Here is a 16,467-nt window from a genome sequence, read left to right as displayed (position 1 = left end):
ATAGAACTGCCCTAGGATTCAGCAATTCCACTACCAGGTATTTACCCAAAAAATATGAAAACACTAATTCCAAAAGATATGTACCCCCTATGTTTATTGCAGCTTTATTTACAATAGCCAAACTATGGAAGCAACCCAAGTATTCATCGATAGATGAGTGGATAAAGAAGATGTGGTGTATATATAAAATGGAATATTACTCAGCCATAAAAAGATATGGATGGATCTAGAGGGTATAATGCTACAATATGGATGGATCTAGAGGGTATAATGCTAAGTAAAATAAGCCAGAGAAAGACAAATAACGTGATTTCACTTACATGTGGAATTTAAGGAACGAAACAAACAAAGAAAAAAAGAGACAAACCAAAAAACAGACTCAACAATAGAGAACAAACTGATGGTTATCGGAGGGGGATGGGTGAAATAGGTGATGGGGATTAAGAGTACACTTATCGTATGGGGCGCCTGGGTGGCTCAGTCATGAGGCGTCTGCCTGCAGCTCAGGTCATGATCCCGGGGTCCTGGGATCAAGCCCCTCGTTGGGCTCCCTGCTCGGCAGGAAGCCTGCTTCTCCCTCTCCCACTCCCCCTGCTTGTGTTCCCTCTCTCGCTGTGTCACTCTCTGTCAAATAAATAAATAAAAAAGAGTACTCTCATCGTAATGTATAGAACTGTTGAATCACTATATTGTACACCTGAAAATAACACTGTATTTAACGATATTGGAATTAAAAAAAAAAAAACAGATTAAACTAACAAAGCACCTACATTGAGGTCTGGCACTCAATAGGCATTTTGCCTATTTGTAGAAAGGGTGAATGTAGGAGAGACAGGCTTCTTTTTCTTTTTTTTTTTTAAGATTTTATTTATTTATTCGTCAGAGAGAGAGAGAGCACAAGCAGGGGGGAACTGAAGGCAGAGGGAGAAGCAGGATCCCCGCTGAGCAGGGAGCCCGACGCGGGGCTCGATCCCAGGACCCTGGGACCACGATCCCGGCCAAAGGCAGACGCCCAACTGACTGAGCCACCCAGGAATCCCGAGAGACATGCTTCTTAACCCAAACAGAAACTCTTCTTTTCCTCACCTGAGAAACCCTCACAGATATTTTGATGGAAAGAAAAAAGGTGAAAAGCCTTCATTTTTTTTTTTCAAAGGCACATAAAGCCAAGAAAAGTCCAGTTGTGGCTCCCTTGCAGGCCTTGCGTTCAGGTGGACTACAAGCTACCAGGCCCCAGGGAGGGTGGGATAACCTCCAAGCCTGGCTAAAGAGGGGGCCTCTAATCCCTAGGCCCACAGAATAACCAGAAGACCCAAATTTAGAATCCTCATTTCTCCCTTGGCCTGCTTCCTCTCCTTCAGGGGAGAAGGTTGATGTTCGGGCAGCTTCCAGAAGCAGGACAATGGATCTTTAGACACTGAAGCATTTCTCACTCATTGCAGGCCCCAGGGCTGGGTCTGCCAGTTTCTGGTTATTTGGCAAAAAAGCACAAATTAACTTGCAGTGCTCCGCACCCAAATAGATGACTCATAGTCAGCCCCCGGCACAAGGAAAGGACACAAAATGAAGAAATGCAGAGCAAAGTGCCAGAGGCTCTGGGAGCACTTCTGGAACGAATTCCTTCCTGGCCTGGTCTTCGTAATTCAGATTCTCAGTTTCTGGGGAAAATCACTTTCTGCAATATAAACACTCTAGGGGAGTGGGTGGGGTGGGATCACGGCCCAGGGCGGATGAGAATCAAGCACCGAAAGGCTACAAAGGAATTTCTCCCTTCCTTTGTTAGGGATGATTTACCAAAAAGGCCCTTTGAGGAAGGAACTGCCTTTGAGATCTCAGAGGAGCAGCGCCCAGCCCACGGGCCCTTCTCCAGGCTCCCCACCCCCCACCTTCTGCTACTGGGGTCTGATGGTTAAAGAAATACCCACCACAGGGGTGGTTTCTGTTCCTCTGAGTTCCTTCTATTCAGGCAACTGTACAGATTTGACAAGGCACCTGAATGGGCATGGGTACTTCCTCCCCCACCCCCGCCGTGAAACAAAGCGCCCCATCCCTTCAGCTCACAGGGGACCCCTCTCCCGCCTCCGCACTCACTCAGAATAAAAAGATCCCTCGTGGAGGGCTTTACAGCTTCCAGAACACTTCCACACGTTCAGGCCCCAAAGGCAGGGCCAGTGGGGCCCACACCGTTGGGGACCCTCGGGACACAGGACATGCTGCTGGCCGTCCTCCCCCCAGCCCCAGCAGGATGCTGAGTTCAGTACAAGTGTAACCCTGCTTCTTTACTGATTGATCTTAGTTTTGCAAAACCATTGTCTCAGTATCTCAGTGATCATTTGAGTTTCATAGCGCTTCCAAGTTGCCAGGCTGGAACCTGATGTAGGTTCCGAAGGCAGGTGAGGTCTGGAGCCCACGGCCAAGAAAGAATCCTTGAGACATCTTTGGTGCAAAAAGGAGATTTTATGAAAGCACGGGGACAAGACCCGTTGGGCAGGAAGAGAAGCTGCACCAGGGCTGTGAGGAATGGCTGGTTATGTATATACTCTGGGGTTGAGAGAGGTAAGGAAAAAGAGAGGTGTCCAAAAGGACTTTTCTTTTGTTTTAACTTTCAAAGTGCTAGATTTTGTTGTTGTTGTTTGGTTTTTGTTTTTTTCTTTTTTTATTATTAACATATAATGTATTATTTGTTTCAGGGGTACAGGTCTGTGATTCATCAGTCTTACACAATACACAGCGCCCACCACAACACATACCCTCCCCAGTGTCCATCACCCAGCCACCCCATCCTCCCACCCCTTCCGTTCCAGGAACCCTCAGTTTGTTTCCTGAAATTAAGAATCTCTTATGGTTGGGGCGCCTGGGTGGCTCAGTTGTTAAGCGTCTGCCTTCGGCTCAGGTCATGAACCCAGGGTCCTGGAATCGAGCCACACATTGAGCTCCCTGCACGGCGGGAAGCCTGCTTCTCCCTCTCCCACTCCCCCTGCTTGTGTTCTTCTCTCTCTGTGTCTCTCTCTGTCAAATAAATAAATAAAATCTTGAAAAAAAAAAAATCTCTTATGGTTTGTCTCCCTCTCTGGTTTCATCTTGTTTCATTTTTTCCTCCCTTCGCCTATGATCTTCTGCCTTGTTTCTCAAATTCCACATATCAGTGAGATCATATGATAATTGTCTTTCTCTGATTGACTTATTTCGCTTAGCATAATACCCTCTAGTTCCATCCACATTGTTGCAAATGGCAAGATTCTTTTTTGATGGCTGCGTAATATTCCTGAGTGTGTGTGCGAGCGCGCGCATGCGTGTGTGTGTGTGTGTGTGTGTGTGTGTATACCACATCTTCTTTACCCATTCATCTCTTAATGGACATCTGGGCTCTTTCCATAGTTTGGCTATTGTGGACATTGCTGCTATAAACATTGGGGTGCAGGTACCCCTTCAGATCACTACATTTGTATCTTTGGGGTAAATACCCAGTAGTGCAATTGCTGGATCATAGGGTAGCTCTATTTTCAACTTTCTGAGGAACCTCCGTACTGTTTTCCAGAGTGGCTGCCCCAGCTTGCATTCCCAGCTTTTTTTTTTTAAGATTTTATATATTTATTTGAGAGAGAGAGTGAGAGAGAGCACAAGAGTGGGGTGAGGGGCAGAGGGAGAAGCAGACTCCCCACTGAGCATCCCAGGACTCCTAGGATCATGACCTGAGCGACCAAAAGCGGACACCGACTGAGCCACCCCTCAAAAGGACTTTCATCTGCTAAAGAAGACCCTCAGGATACTGGAGGCCTGGCTATTATCAGACTAAGTTTGTTTTTTCCTCTAGCCACACATTAACATTAAGAGAGTTGGAGGTTTCCTGGAGGAATATCACACATATCCCACCCAGGAATGGGGGGTTGGGGGAGGTTGTGGGATGTCAGCTTGTGCTTTGTCCTCAGCTTGCCTTCTGCTCTCTCATTGGAAACTAGCATCTCACTGTAGGGACAAAGGATAAACTCCAAGCGCTGAATGGTTTTCCCAGGCCCCACTGCCTCTGACCAGAACACTGCATTAGCACTCCCACTTCACCCACTACCCATAATATGGCAAGGACAGCTGAGCTGATGGAGCGTCTTTTGTGGTCCTGCGGGACTAAGCATCTCACAGGCATTTCAACCAGAAGATAAGAAGGAAGCCCATGACTTTTACTTATGGTTGGATTCTCAAGGCTGTCAATCCAAACATGCTTCTTGGGCACCTTTCCCTGAGCCCCGCTAAGCAAGAGCTGTGGAAATACAGAAAATCAGAGCTAGTTGCATTTATGGTACTTAAGGCCAAGTCTGTGAGAAAGACAAGATCACATGAAACAGAGGACGATAGTCTAATCGACATTTACGGCCTAAACTGGTAAGCAGACTAAACTCTCAGAGTTATGGTAGCTCAAAGGAAAGCTGAGGTGGAAGATTCCGAGCTGCACTCTTCGGTCTGAGCACTTAAAACATAGCTGGTCCCAATTGGGAGGTGCTTGTAAGTGTAACATACACTCTGGATTTTAAAAATTTAATACCAGAAAAAAGATTGTAAACATATCTCATTAATAATTTTGATATTGATGACATGTTGAAATTATAGTATTTTGGATGTGTTGGGTTAGATAAGTTATTAAAATTAATTTCACTCCCTTAATGGGGCTACTAGAAAATTTTACATTACCTATGAGACTAATATTATTTCTATTGGACAGCGCTGGTTTCAAATCTGTCATCAACGTGCTTTAGATGCCAAACTAGTGCTAAGCACTTTATGTCCATTCCCTTATTTGATCTTTGAATCATTTCCATGATTTCATTATTATTCCATTTTACAGATTAGGAAGCTGTGATTTAAAGGAGTTAATCATATAGCTATTAAAAAGGGTAAGTTAAAACTACATATATTGGGCGCCTGTGTGGCTCAGTCGGTTACGCGACTGCCTTCGGCTCAGGTCATGATCCCAGGGTCCTGGGATCAAGCCCCACATCAAGCTCCCTGCTCAGCAGGGAGTCTGCTTCTCCCTCTGCCCCTCACCCTGTTCTCATGCTCTCTCTCTCAAATAAATAAAATCTTAAAAAAAAAAAAACTACATATATTGTGGGGGCGCCCAGGTGGCTCAGTTGGTTAAGCTTCTGAATTCGGCTCTGGTCATGATCTCGTGGTCCTGGGATTGAGCCCGGCATCAGGCTCCCTGCTCAGCCGAGAGTCTGCTTCTCCCTCTCCCTCTGCTCCTCCCCCTGCTCGAGCTCTCTGTCTCTCAAATAAATAAATAAAATCTTTTTTTTTAAAAAAAAATGTGTATTGTGATGGAAAGTGTCCATAATAAATTGTGGGGTTTTTTTTAAGATTTTATTTATTTATTCGACAGAGAGAGACATAGCGAGAGAGGGAACACAAGCAGGGGGAGAGGGAGAGGGAGAAGCAGGCTTCCCGCCGAGCAGGGAGCCCGATGCGGGGCTCGATCCCAGGACCCTGGGATCACGACCTGAGCCGAAAGCAGACGCCCAATGACTGAGCCATCCAGGTGCCCCATAAATTGTTTTTTTTAACAATGATCATCCATTATCAGAAAAATAAAATATGCCTATATAATTTATTTTAAATAAAGGCATTGAGTGACTTGCCCATATCCATTCAACTAACTGTGGAGCCAGGACTTGAACCCTGGACCTATGACAACTCCAAATTCATGTTCTTGTCCCCACGAGAACCTACAGAGGTAAGAAGGCTTTTGGACATGTTAAAATCAAGGGTAGACAGAGACCAGTCTGGAAGGTTCCCTGAGCAGACAGAACCAGCTTAGTCATGCAGTCAAAGCTTAATTTAGCTTATTATGCAAGACTAACTTGACCTGGATTATCTCTTGCTTGTGCCTCTGGAAATGATAAGCAAAACTTGAACTGTTTCCCAGATTGATATGAGGGAACCACTGAAAATTATAGTATTGTAACCAATCGGTGTGAAGAATAAACAATCACTGCTTTGTCACTATAATAACCTGCTTTATAGCAATATACTCCCGAGCCTCATTCCATGTTTTGGTTCAAGTGCTCCCAGTTTGCAAACTGCCTTTTGGTGTGTGCACAATAAATTTTTCCTATTTACTGCTTCAGTGCTTCATTGGTTTTACTTCAGCTATTTGAACCTTTGACAGAGGGCATAGAAGCTGAACTCCCATCCATGTCAGGCCATCTCTCTCTGCAGTATTCCTGGAAGGCAGACAGCTAGCATCTGCTTGAATACTTCTGGTAATGGGAAGCTCATTACCTTTCTTGGCAGCTTGCCCCATCGTTGGCCACCTGCTTATTAGGATTTTCCTCCACTAAATGAGGAGAAATCAGTCCCTCCTAAGTTCTGTCCTTGAGTTCCAGACACTCCGAGAGGAGGCGGCCAAGTTGAGTTTAGGCCAAAAGGACGGGCTGGCTTGCCCTGGCCTCTAAGGAGAGATCTCAGATGTGGGTCCAGCAGGGCCGTCACTGCTTCGTGGGGAAGGGAGCCCTAATCTGCCCTCCACCCCACTCCCGCCACCTCCACTGCCCAACCCATCCCTCAGACTGACCCAGGTAAATCTCACTTGCTTGATGTGCACGGACGGCCTCCCTGATTGGCTGTGGGGCCACAGCTGCAAAAATGTCTGAATTTCCATTCATGGGAAGGCCTCCCACCGCTGAAAGGATAATCATCCGCTTGCTGTGCTGACAGGTTCCCATCTGGTGAGGGCTGAACGCTGTGTCATTAGAAAAGGCAAGCTTCTGGCCCGGCTTTGACAGATTCGCTCAGCGAATCTAAGGGGAAAAAAAGACATTGCTGGGGGGTACGGACTGGGGGTCGGGGAAGGGGAGAGGCAGAGAGAGAAGAAGAGGAAGAATCTGGGATGCTAATGAATTCTTTGTGATCTCACTCTCCTTATTCCACTACGTGCTCCTTTGCAAAAACCAATGGGGCCACTGCGCCAGCCCGAGCCTGAAATGTGCCCAGGGACACAGGACCCCGAGCCCGACGACAGCCTGTGATACGCTGGCTGCCTGCTCATGGCTGAAAGCTGAGAACAGAAAACAAGCGATCTGCTAAAGGGACCCCCCACTCCCTTGACATTGTACTTCAGGGGCCTGCTTTCCCGGCCTGCCCCCCTCCCAGTGACAACAGAGCCATGAACTCAGAACATCTACAGTCAAGGGAATTGGCATCGCGGGACCTTACCACGGCCTCTTCCCTCCTCTCCTTGCCACTTTCACTATCAAAGCATAATAAAAGAAATGCCCTTTAGGAGTTTGAGTAAAGGGTCTGAAGCCTATCGTTTGACCCCCAGACCCCCAGGTCGGGTAGCGAAGCTGTGGCAGGCCCCGTGCGGTCAAGACGGCAGGCCTGCCATCCACCAGCAGCCACGACCGGCTCTGAAAGTTGGTGTCACCGGCACAGGGAGGCTCAAGCAAACCCCTAGTGGCATTACTGATCACCAACCGCGTCCCGGGCTCCGCCCCCAGGGCTTTGTACACTTGCAACACATTTGTGAACCAGGATTTATCCTTAATCACCCTTTAGAAACGTGGAAAGTGGGCTGAGAAGAATTAAATGACCAGATTACCTAGCCAAAAAATAGCAGAGAGTGGATTTGAACCCAGGTCTCCCAGGTCTGCCATGCTATAAGATCTGTGCTTTAAACAACAAAACCCAGTTTTTATTATGGAACATTTCCAACATATAAAAAAGGTATCACGAACCAGTGCCGTGAACAGCCGCATACCCAAACACCAGGTCATAACGATCATCAGCACAGGGCTCCTGTTCCTGCTCTGTGCTCACCCATCCTCCTTTACTGGGTTATTATTTTTTAAAGATTTTATTTATTTATTTGACAGAGAGAGACACAGCAAGGGAACACAAGCAGGGGGAGTGAGAGAGGGAGAAGCAGGCTCCCCGCCGAGCAGGGAGCCCGATGAGGGGACTCGATCCCAGGACCTTGGGACCATGACCTGAGCCAAAGGCAGACGCTTAACGACTGAGCCACCCAGGCGCCCCTACTGGGTTATTTTGAAGCAAACATTAGACCTCATGTCATTTTATCCATTAATAGTTCAGTTTGTATCTCTAAAAGAGAAAGATCCTCCAAATCTGTGCTCTTGACTCCCTCAAAATATTGACCCTGAGTGAGAGATTATCACAGAAAAGCCCAGAAAAACTGCAAGATTTCCATCACCCCCAGGGGGAAGTGAAGCATTCCCTGGCTGCCTGTGGCATTCCGTCATAATTTGGGGAGACTACAGTCACTATCTGCTAAGTCTAAGAATGCGCACCTGGTAGCCCAACACCAGGATGACCTGCTCACCTGGCCACATGGCCAGACCTTTCCTGCCGGTTACCCCTAGTAACATCTAGCTAAAGAAAACGGCACCTAACCAATCTCTTCCAGAACACATTACTGTGTTGGCTGTCCAATGCACGTAGAATACCATTAACATCTATTCAACACACCTACCATGTGTCAGACGCTGACCTAGGAGTTCTTATGTGTCAGGAACCTAATCCTTGATTTTTTTTTAAATTTTGATTTGATTTTTGTGGTTCCAATTTCCATGTGGTTTGGAATCTCATCTTAAACTGAAATATTATGAAAGGGACTATATATAATCCCTTCAAGGGTTGGATTCAACAATCAGCAGTATTTCTTGAGAAAGTGTGTGTGCACGTGCATGTGTAAATCACCCCGTGAGTCACCCCGGAAGTACCAAGAGGAAGAAATGGCTCTGTATTGAAGTCTGCGGATACTTTATTAACCTCCTTTTCTCATGCCACAGGGCTTGTGGTCCCCATCCTGAGAAGTCTAGTAGGGTGGATAAGACAAAGTACACAGATAAGCAGATCTCCAAGGCAGAACACACCAACTGCCACAGCAGATGTAAAAATAACACGTCGTGGGAGTTGAAAGGTGATAGCAGTAATGGGTGACCTGGAGAACTCAGGAAAGCATTGGTGGCACGTGAGATTTCGAATGTTCCCCAGGACTCTGTGAGGTGTGCTCTACACGCCATGTACAACAGACTAGAGAGGCCACACACTGGGTCTACTCTCAGCTTCTCCTCAGCACGAGAGTGGTGCTAGTCCTAGCCAAGGGTCCCTGGCTCTGGGTCCATCTGCATTCTTCCTTCTTGAGCTGGAGCTGCCCCCTAACCTCTCTGGGCTGTCCCCCCCTTACTGTGGAAGCCTGGTTGCTGCTGGTGACAGCTCTCCATCTCCAGTTGCTGACCCCAGAAGGCTGGGTGATGCTGTAGCTCTCTGCGTCTCCAGCACAAGGTTCGCTCACCGAATCACTGGTTTTCTGTACACTGTGTGGATGTCAAAGGGGCCTGAAGACCATCAGAGGAAAGAGTTATGCCTCCTGGAGTTAGGGCTGAAAATAGACCCATGGTTAGGAATGTTACAGGCAGAGGTGTTGGGGGAATGGAACTATAAGCAGAAAGGCACAGAGGCAGGAACAGAGCGCTTTCAGAGAGCCCCACTTAGAGGGTGGGCTGTGGGGGAAGACAGACCTTGGGGGCACATCTGGAGGAACAGGCTGGGCACTTGATGAAAATCCATAAATACATACCGAGGAGGAACAGAGATAATGGAGAGCAAATGAAGGGACCTGGAAGAATTATCACCAGACCTTAGGAATGTTCCTCTGACACAGCAAGTATCATGGACTGGAATGGAGGGTAAAAACAGAGGCCAGATCAGCTAGAAGGCCCAGGGTGTACGCTTTTCTGCTCACTTACCATGGCCCCTGGCTGGAATGTAAGCCTTCAACTGGCTCTCAGTATTTTGGGGAGTGGGCCTGCACCGCATTCTTTGTTTTCCCAGGGCCTGGCACATAGTAAGTGCTCATTAAATATTAATGCCTGGCACATAGTAGGTGCTCAATAAATATCTGTTGAAAGAAAGAAATAGAGAGGGAGGGAGAGGGGGAAGGAAGGAAGAACTAAAGCCAAACCTGTGATATGCTATGAAGAGGGCTTGGGGAGAGACAATGGAGGCCTTTCTGCAGCGGTGGAGGAGTTAGAAGTGGGAAAGTGTCGGGGGGTGGGGGGTAGCCACAGATCCGTCAGTAAGAGCATCCGGGGCCTGGCGAGTGGGAGGAAAGCAAAAACCGAGGAACCTAGGATGACCTGGAGAATAATGGGGCCATTAACAGAAATAAGACAACCAGGAGGAGAAGCAGGTCGGCGGGAAAAGGCAGTAAAAGGATGATTTTCATTTTGGACACTTGGAGTTTCAGGTGCCCCCAAAAGCCGTCTGGTCGGCATGTAGAGGAAGCTCGGGAAGGAGCTGCGTGCGAAAAGTAGGGGCTGCCGAGGCATCTGGGAGAGGATCTAGCGGTAACCATGGGAGTGGGTGAGATCGCGGGGCAGGGAAGGGAGAAGACCAGAGGCCCCGGGGGCAGAGGCTCGAGGAACGCCAGCACCACGGGAAGGGGACAGCAGCTGTTGGAGACACAAGAGGGAAACCGGGAAGGTGCCGCCTGGCGCCGCCGAGGGGGCGGTTTCAAGGGGGAGGTGACCAGCAGGACCAGATGCTTCAGAGGTCCGGTGGGACGAGGTCTGAAAACGAGCGCGCGGGATTTGGCAGCAGGAGGTCACCAGAGCCCTCCGAGGGCGCAGCGACGGCGACGCTCCGGCGGGATCCAGATGGCGCCTGGTGAGAAGGGAGTGGGCGGCGAGAGCCCGGAGGCGGCCGCGAAAGCGCTCTTGGAAGGGCCCTGGCAGCCACGGGGAGAAGAAAGGCAGGACCACTGCGGGAAGGGAGGAGGGCTGGAGGAAGACGGGCTTTGGGAATGGGTACGAAGAGAACAGACTTGTAGGCGGGAGAGAGAGAAGCGGTGAGGTGTACCGGAGGGTGACCGAGGGCATTTGGGGGGGCAGAGCAAAACCCCAGAGGAGGGGAGAAATCAAGAGAGTATATATTTTGGAAAAGCCTACCAATCAAAGCAGCACATAAGTGATAACAATAAGTCCTTACATTGAAAAGCAGTGAAATGCAATCTACAGAGCATTTTAATGTGCTTTCTCTCCTTTAATCCTTGTGAGGAGCATATTATTATCTCTACTAAAATATAAGGAGGTTAAATGACTCACCCAAGATCACACATCTAATAAACAGAAGAACCCAGGATCAGAAAGTCCATCATGAGACATTTATTGATCAAATGTCTGCTGTAGCAGCACTGTGCTCGGTGCCAAAGATTCCCAAAGAGAACAGAAATGGTTCCTGCCCCCTGAGGAGCTCACAACCCAGGAGACTGGCCTCCATGCTACTGACCAATATGCTCCAAGACAGAACTGTGCTCAGACCGAGGAAGGGAGAGGGGTACGACCCAAGGGAGGCTTTCCCGAATTGGTGATGTTGAGCTGAGTGTGGAAGGATAAACAGGAATGAGCTGGTGGACAAGTAGGCTGACAAGGGGAAAGGTATTCCCAGCAAAGGAGATTGGCGTGCAAGAGCCCGGAGCCTTTGGAAGCTAAGAGCAATTCACTGTGCAGGGACACAGGGTAGGTGTGGCAAGGTACAGGAGAGGCATGTGCCAAGTCCAAGGTGAGGGAGCATGGCATGCTACCCTGAGGATCTCTAGTCATATCCTTAAGGTGAGAGCACCAGCAAAGGGTTTTAAGCAAGGGAATGATATCAGATTTGCGTTCTAGCACAATCACTCTGGAGGACCCCTGGAGCCACCCCAGGATGGGTTAGAGCAAGATATTATGGGAAGCAGGGACACCAGTTAAGATGCAAATGTAGTGGCCTAGGCAAGAAAGGATGAAGCCAGCCTGGATGGGGCTGTGGCCTTTGTAATGGACTAGAGGACGAATATTCCTATGTATGTGATGAAAAAACTGGCCAGCCTTAGAGGAGGAAGGAGAGAAGGAAATATGGAAATGGAAGGGTCTAGGATGACTCCAAGCTTCTGGTTTGAACAGAAGCAGGAAGAGAAGCAGATATTGGTTGGAGGTGGGGTGTTGAGTTCAGGACATATTGGGTTGAGAAACCCACAGATATCCAGGTGGAGGTGCTCTGTAGGTAGTTGGATATGGGATCTGGGGCTCCTGGGGAGGCTGACCTGAAGATCTATCTTTGTGCATCACAACATAAGGCAGTGGTTGGAACCACAGATGGGGGTGAGTATTTGGCTGGGGGAGAGAAAATGGTCTCTCACACAGCCTTCAGGAGCATTGGCACTTAAGGAGTAGGTGGATGAGAAGAGGCCCCTGAGAAGGAGGTCAGAAGGAGAGGCCAGAGAGGTAGGAGAGAAAAAAAGGAGAAAAGGATGTTCCAGAAGATGCTGAGATACAATGGGTCACCTGGGAAGATGCTACAGAGCACTAGAATACCATCTTCATTCCTTTTCATGGAGAGAGGAGATGACTCCCTCTGGGTTGGTCAGAGAAGCTTTTAGGAAACAGAAGGAAAGTGAGAAAAAGAAAAGCCGTTTCGAGCTGAGAAGTGGAAAGAGAGGGTTAAGCCACCTCGTCTCCTCTTTGCCGTGTTTTCTTGACTCCGGCTGCAATAATCAGTGCATTCATAGAAAATAAAGCATGTTATTTGATGAAATGTGGAGAATCAGATGTTCAAAATGTTTCAGTGACGTGCTTCGAAACCAGACATGCTAAAAATGGAGACCATCCAATGTGATCATGCTGTCCTTAAAAATATTCCTTTGATAAACATTAAACTGTTCTCTTTACCAGAAATGTTAACAAGGAAAATAAACAGCAGGGCTATTTAGGAGTATTTCAAAATTGAATTTTAAACCATAAAAGAAAACAAGAGGCAAAAAACAAAACAAATCAAATCCAAAACCGCATGAACATTGCAGACTTCAATGGGTGCAGTGCAGACTTCAATGCCCTTGAAATCTTTTTCTCTGTCTAACATTATATAATTCTTCATCAGCCCAAGCTATCAGGTTCACATGCTAAAATTCAGTGAGTAGGTGTCATACTCAAAGGACAGGATACTGAGAGGGAAAAATGATATAAAGAGATGGGAAAAGGGTTGACACATAAAGGCCTGAGGATTTTCTAGAGGAACTTAAAGAATATTATTGATACACATTCCATAGAAACCATACTTCACATTTTGCATTTTGGTCTTTTCCTGGGCCAGCAATATGCAGTATGATGCTTTCTCATGAAGCTGGGCAGGGCAATCAGGAACGTAAACAATCGATACACTTACAACGATTCTGTACCCATACCACCATTTTACACTTTCAGTACAGTATTCAGTAAATCACATGAGATATTCAACACTTTATTATAAAATAATAGGCTCTGTGTTTTGCCCAGTTGCAGGCTAATGTAAGTATTCTGTGTACACTTAAGGTAGGCTAGGCTAAGCTATGATGCTCCGTAGGTTAGGTGTATTACATGCATTTTCGACTTAACAATATTTTCAACTTACCATGGGTTTATCGCGAAGTTTACCCTATTGTAAATGAAGGAAGATCTGGAAATCTAATGCTTCCACCTGGAGGGTTTGCAACCAAAACGGGCTATCTTGGTTATTGGTACCACATGAAAGTAAAACTAACTCTTGAGAATATGTACCCAAAGCTAGCCCCCGCACAAGTTTGCAGCCCATATGTGTATTAGTTGTTTGATCTGAAAAGCCTTCAGCAGAAAATTTAACGGAAAGGGGTCCTAAGTGCCTGAAGTGCTGGAAGAAGCAAATGCAAATCCTCTCTAGATGAACCCACCTTTATCTCAGGGTCCCCCCAGAAATTCCACAGGTAAAGTTTTAAGAAATGTAAGCTTACAGTGAAAATCATAAAACACAAGGAAACAAGGCACCACGAGCAAGAGAAGCTGAAACACAGACTCAGATGTACCAGATTCAGATTCAGATGTACCAGACTTTAGATATAGGAATTATTAGAAACTTGATATAAAATAACTATTTTAGAGCTTTTAAGAAATAAAAGAAGGATTCATAGGAGTAAATGAGACTGCAAAAATGATCAAGCAGTTTGCAAAAAGTAAATAAAATTCTGGAAATGAAGGGTGCTTGGGTGGCTCAGTCTCTCTCAAATAAATGAAATCTTTAAAAAATATTCTGGAAATGAGAAATGTAATAATTAAAACATAAAACTCAGTGGACAGATTTAATAGCAGACAGACACAGTGAAAAAGGAATTTATGAGCTAGAAGACATCTGAAGAAATGTTTCGGGCTGAGCACAGTGAGACCAAAAAAATGGGAAATGGAAGGATACTCAGATTCAAGAATCCCAGTGAATCCCTACTAGAAATAAAAGGAAATTGCATTCCAACACATCATAATAAAATTGCAGAACACCAAAGACAGACTCTAGATTGTAAATGCAGAGAGAAAAGTCAGATAACTTCAAAGCTGCAGCAATTAGACTGATAGCTGATATCTCAAGAGCAACAATAAAAGTAAAAAGATAATGGAATTCACTGGGCTGAGAAGAAATTGCAATCAACCTAGAATTCTATACCCACTGAAAATCTATAAAGAACAAAGGTGAAGGGTGCTGGGCTGGCTCAGTCAATAAAGCACAGAGCTCTTAATCTCTGGGGTTGTGAGTTCAAGCCCCATGTTGGGTGTGGACCGTAGTTAAAAAAAAAAAGGTGAAAAGAAGGAATTTCAAACAAAAACTAAAAACATTTGCTACTAAAGAGCATCACCTAAGGAAATTTCAAAGTATGTTTTTTGTTTTTTTTGTTTTTTGGGAGTTTTTTGAGAGAGACAAAGTGTGTGAACAGGTACATGCAATCTGGTGGGGGGAGGCAGAGGGAGAAGGAGAGAGAATCTTAAGCAGACTCCACGCTCAGCATGGACTCCAAGGCGGGGCTCAATCTCACCACCCTGAGATCATGACCTGAGCCAAAATCAAGAGTCAGACGCCCAACCAAATGAGCCACCCAGGTGCCCCTCAAAGTATGTATTTCAAACGGAAGAAAAGTAGTCTCAGATTGGGGTGCCTGGGTGGCTCAGTCGTTAAGCGTCTGCCTTCGGCTCAGGTCATGATCCCAGGGTCCTGGGATCGAGCCCCACATCGGGCTCGCTGCTCGGCGGGAAGCCTGCTTCTCCCTCTCCCACTCCCCCTACTTGTGTTCCCTCTCTCGCTGTGCCTCTCTCTGTCAAATAAATAAATAAAATATTAAAAAAAAAAAAAAAAAAAAAAAGAAAAGTAGTCTCAGATGGAAGGAATGAGATAAAGGAAGGAGTGAAAAGAGACAAAAGTGGTAAAATAATGAATCAAATATGGACTATCTATTTTACTGATCGACTATTGACTGTTTAAAACTACAATGAAGTCTCATGGCATTGAAAAACTAACAGAAGGCTATCTGCTGTCCTCTGGCCCCCGGGGTTGCAGTATAGGTCCAGCCATGGTTCTGTGCTATCCCATGGCCATAGATCTCAACCAGGGGCACGAGGCGACCAAGAACATGAGCAAGCCAACACACAGCTGTGGCCTCGGGTGCCTCATCAGGCACACCACGTTCCTGTGGGACATCATCCAAGAGGTGTGCAATGTTGCTCTCAGTGGTACATGAACTGCACACCAGGAAGCTGCTCAAGGTCTCCAAGGACAGGCAGGCCTTCAAGTTCATCGAGAAAACAGTAGACACTTATCTGTGCCAAGAGGAAACAAGAGAACTGAGCAGCGTCCTGGCCACCGTGAAGAAAGCAGCTGCCGAGGGGACCAAGCCCCCTCCCCGCTGCGCGTAATGAAAGCTTTACAGAAAAAACAAACTCGCAAGAAAGAACCCAAACACACAGCCCAGTAACACATAAGTCAGAAGATGGGTGATGGGAATTATAGTGTTTTAACGTCCTTACAGTGTTTGGAAGAAGGCAAAAGAATGAAGATCCACTTTGGATGAGTTAAGTAGGCAAGATACATTTTTAGATCAACTGCTTAAAGTCTGAGAATAGAATACTTAGCTTCCACACTAATAGAGGAAGACACGTGAAGTGATAAAAAAGTAATTTTTAAAAAGTTAGAAGAGGGATAAGCATCAAAAGGGAGAACCAAATACAGTTGACCCTTGAACGATACGGGACTTAGGGGCACTGACTCCCCATGCAGTCAAAAATCCACATATAATTTTTGACTCCCCCAAAACTCAACTACTAATAGTCTACTGTTGACTGGAAACCTGAATGATAACATAAACAGTCAATTAATACTTATTTTTTGACTTGTGTCACTTCTATGCTAGAATATTTAATTTCCAACGTGAGACCATCCAGTCCTCACTTCTGCTGTGATGGTCATGGAATCATGTTGAGATGGAGCCTCCATCTGCCTGGGTCCCTGAGTCACTAAATGAGCAACTAGCATTGGATGTGTAATGTGACCAAGAAATAAATCTTTGTTGTTCAAAAAAAAAAAACCCACTTATTTTTTATACGTATTATATACTGTATTCTTACAATAAAGTAAACTAGAGAAAAGAATATA

The 16,467-nt window shown here is 46.3% G+C and overlaps 1 pseudogene; it reads left to right on the top strand.

Annotated features, from left to right (window-relative positions):
* The first annotated feature begins 15,388 nt into the window (after window positions 1-15,388).
* On the top strand, window positions 15,389-15,731 carry LOC144380923 (large ribosomal subunit protein eL36 pseudogene; annotated as a pseudogene).
* The last annotated feature ends 736 nt before the right edge of the window (window positions 15,732-16,467 follow it).

The sequence above is a fragment of the Halichoerus grypus genome, chromosome 2, assembly GCF_964656455.1.
Source record: "Halichoerus grypus chromosome 2, mHalGry1.hap1.1, whole genome shotgun sequence".
Classification (NCBI taxonomy): Eukaryota; Metazoa; Chordata; class Mammalia; order Carnivora; family Phocidae; genus Halichoerus; species Halichoerus grypus.
The sequence above is the reverse complement of the archived record's forward strand: the minus strand, read 5'-3'. Positions and strand labels throughout refer to the sequence as shown.